This window comes from Miscanthus floridulus, chromosome 6 (assembly GCF_019320115.1).
Source record: "Miscanthus floridulus cultivar M001 chromosome 6, ASM1932011v1, whole genome shotgun sequence".
NCBI classification, from domain to species: Eukaryota; Viridiplantae; Streptophyta; class Magnoliopsida; order Poales; family Poaceae; genus Miscanthus; species Miscanthus floridulus.
This window is the reverse complement of record NC_089585.1, coordinates 27,416,277-27,422,794: the sequence shown is the minus strand read 5'-3', so window position 1 is coordinate 27,422,794 and position 6,518 is coordinate 27,416,277.

The window sequence follows — 6,518 nt, the reverse complement described above, 5'->3', positions numbered from 1 at the left end:
CAAATTGAATCTCAAGAAATGTGTTTTTGGGGTTCCGAAGGGGAAGCTGCTTGGATACATCATGTCCAAATGAGGTATCGAGGCCAACCCCAAAAAGATCATGGCCATCTCCAACATGGGCCCTATACGCAATGTCAAGGGCGTATCAAGGCTCACCGGTTGTTTGGCCACCCTGAGCCGATTCATCTCTCGGCTCGACAAGCAGGGGATGCCTCTCTACAAGCTCCTCAAAAGGACAGACACCTTCGTCTGGACTGAGAAAGTGCAATAGGCTTTGGAGAGCCTCAAAATGTCACTGACATTGGCCCCAATCCTTGTCGCTCCCGAACGAGGAGAACCCCTCCTCTATGTCGTGGCAGACAACCACGTGGTGAGCGCTGCCCTAGTCGTCGAAAGGGAGCAGCCGGGACACCACCTTAAGGTCCAGTGACCCATATACTTTGTCGAGGAGGTACTCACTGACCCCAAGGTTTGGTACCCCTAGGCGCAAAAACTCCTATACGTCATGCTGATGGTGACCCAGAAGCTCCTGCACTACTTCACCGACCACGAAGTCACGTTCGTTACTTTATACCTGCTTCGAGACATCATCCACAACCGCAATGCTGAAGGGATGAATCTCCAAGTGGGCACTCAAACTCATGGGTCATGACATCAAGTATATCCCCTGCACTGCTATTAAGTCTTAGGCTCTTGCGAATTTTGTCGCCGAATGGACGGAGGTCCAGCTACCGACCCTAGACGTCACCCAAGAGTACTGGACGATGTACTTCAATGGGTTTGTCATGGCGCCTGGCTAGGGGCCTAGAGTGGTTTTGATCTCCCTAGATCGGAGTAGGCTCCGCTACGCCATCTGCCTCCACTTTTTAGCCTCAAATAATGCCATAGAGTATGAGGCCCTCATCAACGAACTATGCATTGCCATCGAGCTAGGCGCTACATGACTCAGAGCTGGTCATTGACCAGGTCATGAAGGAGTCCTCCTGCAAAGCCCCCTCATGGTAGCATACTGCCAAGAGGTGCGCAAGCTCAAGGATAAATTCTAGGGGATCGAGCTGCATCACATCCCCCGAAAGAACAATGATGCCGCCAATTTTCTTGCAAAATTGGCCACCAGGCGGGATCCGTCTCCAAGCCGGGTCTTCATCAATGACCACTACAAGCCGTCCGCCCGCATCTTGGAAGGTCCAATCTAGACACACCTCGACGCCAACCCCATTCTCAGGGGCTCTGACCCTAGTGCCTCCATGACTACATCGTCCACCGACGTCGCCGTATTGGCACTCAATCAAACCGACTAGCGAGCGCTGCTACTCGCCTACCTCCTTGAGGAAGTTCTCCCACCCAAAAGGACTGAAGTACGATGGATCGCTTGACATGCCAAGAGGTTCGTCGTGCTCGGTGACAAACTTTACAAATGAAGTCGATCGAAGGTACTCATGGAGTGCATCTCTACCGACCAAGGTAAATAACTCCTCCTTGAAGTCCATGCCAGAATCTGTGGACATTATGTGGCCCCAAGGTTGCTAGTCAGAAAAACCTTTTGCCAAGGTTTTTACTAGCTCACTGCACTATGAGATGCAGAGGAGGTCATCCGTAGATGCGTGGGATGCCAATTCTATGCTTGACAAACTCATTTGCCGGCACAGGAGCTCCAAACCATTCCCATCACCTGGTTGTTCATAGTTTGGGGCCTCAACATGGTAGGACCCCTCAAAAAGGGCCTAGGCGGCTTCACTCACCTGCTCGTAGCGGTTGACAAGTTCACCAAGTGGATAGAAGCCAAGTCCATCACCAACATCCGCTCAGAGAAGGCAGTCAAGTTCTTCCTCGACATCATCTACCCATTCAGTGTTCCTAACTGTATCATCACTAACCATGGAACTAACTTCACCAGGAAGAAATTCCTGGACTTCAGTGATGGATATGGCATTAGGATCGACTAGGCCTCGGTCAGACATCCACATACTAACGACCAGGTCGAGCGTGCCAATGGCATGGTCCTCCAATGACTTAAGCCACGCATCTTCGATCGACTCAATAAGTATGCTGGGTGATGGGTTGCAGATGTCCCAGCAATCCTCTAGAGCCTAAGAATGACCCCAAACCAATCCATAGGGTTCACACCCTTCTTCCTGGCCTACGAAGCTAAAACAGTGCTACCCTTCGACATCGACCATGGCGCCCCAAGAGTGAAGGCCTTCGACCACGACCGAGCCACGGAGGCTCAACAAGACACAGTCGACCTGCTTGAGGAGGCTCGTGAGATGACCGTCATCCGCTCTACTCGCTACCAGCAGACTCTCCGCAGGTACCACGAGAGGAAAATTAGAGGAATGATCCTCGAGGTCGGAGACCTCATGCTTTGAAGGACCCAATTGACCAAGGAGAAGCACAAACTCTCTCCCCCATGGGAAGGACCCTATACGGTGACTGAAGTGATCCAACCGGGCGCCTATCGACTAAAGGATAACAACGGCGATGTTCTCTCCAACACTTAGAACATCGAACAGTTATGTCGTTTCTTCCCATAAAAATTTGGTCTTACCGTTTTTCCATTCAATGTTCGCTCCTACAGAGCACCCCAGCCTAAACACTTTCAGCCTGGGTCAATCGGGGGCTCCATGGAGGTGCGGTACCACCTCTCTTCTTGTTTACTATCATACGGTAAATACATTTTTACCCAAACAAAAGGGAAGTCCATTCCTTTAATTATCTTATGTAACTTTGCTTCAACATTCCAACCGATCGCACCCCGCCTCTACCTACGGTTACGAGCAGCTAAGCCTCATGGGCCACGCTCGGGCTCTTAAGGTTGCAGCCCATGGGAGGAACGGGTAGGTGCAAAAAAGAAAGAATAAAAACAAAGCTATGCTAAGGTAAAATAAGGAACGGAAGGGACAAGCTTCCCCAAACGAAGTAATTCATCACAACACAAAAATTGATGTATTCGTCAAAACAACTGTTCACATGGGGGCTCCCCCCATGAACTTAAACTATTACATCTGTTGGCTTCTTTTACTGTGGCCGCCCGGTGGCATCGGCTGATGACCCAACCAGCGAAGATAAAAGGTTGCTCGCCCTCCGACGGGACAACGCTCAGCTCGAATAGAGCTTCCGACCCGACCTCCACTCCATCCATAGTCTGGGTGACATCTTCTTGACGCACACCTTCAGTCACGCTCGCAAGGGCCCCACCCAGTTCTGCTCCCTCAACTTCGGCGAGCGCAATGGGTACCTCAAGGGCGTCACACCCATAGATGCTCAGTAGAATAACATGGAGCTCTAGACTTTCCTATACATATAGGGCAGACCCTAGATAGGAACACTGCCTATCGTAGTATGGCCGCCATGGCTAGAGGATGTCTCTGACATCTCATCAAACTTTATGAACTAGTCGACCTGAGCAGCTGCAGGGGCGAAACCCCCCATCGGCATGGTCCTGAGCAGCTTCCCCTCTGACAAGGCTCGCCTAGGGAAGATCCGTCGAGAAGAGTCCACGTACGGCTCCATCCTGAAGAAGGCCTCGCAGACAGTGATGAAGCTAGAGACACGTGGCACCACAATCGGATTGAGGCACTGCAGCTCTAGGCCCCACTCATCAAGGAGCCCACGCAAGATCTAGTGTGCCACTTCCTTCGATGGAAGCAGCCCCTTCTCGGTGAAGGTGGCCAGCGCCGCCTTGGGTGGCCTCTAGCTTGGCATGTGCTTCGAATTCATGAACGAATCTATGAGTTCTCCCCCTCGCTTACCCTCTCTCTCACTTAGGAACCGCCATGGCACACAAGCACTCTGGGTGAGAAGGAAGAAGGAGGAGAGGCAACGGTTGGAGAATAGGCAAAGGATTATGGCGAGAAGCTCTCTCCCTTCCCCTATTTAAAGAGGAGGCACAACAGTTGAAAAAAGGCGAACAGATTGGGGGCGAGAAACCCTCTCCCTTTCCCCATTCAATGCGAATGGGATACGACAGGACGCGCCCTGACCGAGGGGACACACCCTGCCCGATGAGATAACGCCTGGTCAGATGGGACGTGGCCAAGGCATGGCCCACCACTACCACACGCTGGGCACAAGAAACAAGGCACCCCTGTGCATAGGCGGCCCTCCGCCTTCCCAAGCGGGACTTGGAAAGGCCCAACTACGGGATCTCCGCCTAGGAGAGACCAACAGACTTCCTAAGTCGATCGGATGGCTTAGGCAAAACGCCAAGAGATAGGTAAGGAGCAGAGGGATGCCCCATGTAGGCCATGCCGACTCCATCACGAACGACGAGCATGGATCCTAGTCGGACATATCCGATAGGAGCTCCTCAAACCCCATCGCTCGAATCACCAAGGTAACATTACCAAACCCCCACTATTTCTTTATATGATCATTCATTCATCTGCTGTCATTCATACATTCATGCACGCATTCACATTCATTCATTCCATATATCCAAAGCATCGCATATGCAGTTAAATGCATCACAACGCTCCGTGTTGCGTCACAAAGCGGCAGTTGCCTCATTCAACATGAGCAACGACCGACCAGGGTTTGAAGGCTGGCCCACGAAGGGCTCGAGGCCGCCTCGAGTCAAATAGAGCCAGGGGAGAAAATGCAGATGAGCCCCGAGCGGCCCTCGCCCAATCTGCTCCGAAGCAGACAGGGTCATCTCGACCTTCTCGTTCGATCCTAACCTCGAGCCATGCCCACAGAATCTCCATCGATGGGTGGCCAGTGGGCCACCAGGGTCAATCTCCAGAACAACCTAGGTATCTGCTGGGATGCGAGTTAAGGGGCAGTGGAATGCCACACGAGGGCTATGCCGACCCCATCATGAACGACGGACCCAGATTTCACTCAAACGTGCCCATTACGAGCTCACCAAGCGTGTCACTTGAGCCATCTAGGCAAGAGACGTTAACTCAGCCCCTCCGATTACGAAAACCGCGGATGGGGTAACGCATGAAAACTCAAAACAACCCCTACCGAGCCTAATGGGGCTTGGGGGCTCAGGACGCCCAAACACCTCCAAAACGCCTTGGCACGTTGGACGCCTGGATCCGCGACTCCAACTCGCCCGATCCCTCATTGTGCTCAGCACCTAGATGCGTGACTCTGACTCACCTGATACCTCGGCACGTCCGACGCCTAGATCCGCGACTCTGACTCGCCCGATCCCTCGTTGCGCCCAGCGCCTGGATCTACGACTCTGACCCGCTCGATCCCTCGACACGTCCAAAACGCCTCGGCATGTCCGACGCCTAGATCCATGACTCCGACTCGCCTGATCTCTCGTTGCGCCCAGCACCTAGATCCACGACTCCGACCCGCTTGATCCCTCGACACGTCCAAAACACCTCAGCACGTTACCTGAACCGGTATAAACCCTATGTCATTGAGTGCTAGGCCACATCCGATCATAATGTACAACAAAACTACAAATATTTACGTGATCACTTTCTGCACCGACACCATACTTTTGGTCGTCTTTTACCCTAACGCCCCACGCGCCACACCTCCCCTTAGCGGCCGGCGCTCCTACCTCCTATAAAAGGAGTGCCATGAGGCTACGAGTAGGCACTTCCAACCACATATAGAATGCAAGATCCATTCCACTAACATCATGTGTTTTTTTTTCTTTTTTTTCATTCCCTAATTCTAACCCACAGGATTGAAACCAGATCTGGCATGTTTGTCCCTACCTTTCTTCTTCAACACACAAGATGGAGTGGATCCCATGGCTAGTTTGTGGAGAGGCCGAGCTCTACAATCCTAAGTAATTGAAGCGAGGCATTGAGCCATATGCTCAATTTCAACGTTCCAGGTCATCTGCATATAGGTATTGGCCTTTCATGTGGAAACCACCACAAATTCTACCCTTTACAATGCAATCGGTCACTAGATCTTCGCTTTCTATGTGAGGCCCTATCAGATTTGTTCTTTCCTATTGGAGCAATCGATGGATCTGGTCTCTGTGCATGCAATTGCTTGAAATAGGAACAAGATCTGATCATCCAAAGGGCTGTGCTATTGGATCTATGTAAGCCATGTTGCTGAGTTTTAGTAATAATTAGTTTCAAAAACCACTCCATAGCTTTTGTTAATCAAATTAATGTTCATATTTATTGGATTACCCATCCGGAAGATTTTTTGTGAGGTGAAAATATGTTACAAGTTTGTTATTTTCTTAAAAAAAGTTTTAGTTATTGTGTTTTTTTATGGAAACATTGATGCCAATTGTCAGATTGCTCGTTGACATGGAAAATTATACAATGATGACAATAACTAAACATGCTAAGGTCTTATATATGGATGTTACTTCATCTCTTCATAAAATAATAATATGTAAAAAGTGGTCTAGAGTGGACTTTCTGAAACTAAAAAACTTAGCACTATCATGATTTCTAAGACTACAAAGATACTCCAAACACTTTTGAAAACCAAACAAAAAAAATAATCAGACAGGGCCTAAAAAGGCTTTGGATAAGTATCGAATATTGTTAGCTTCCCGACTCCACCGCTAGAAACTCTCT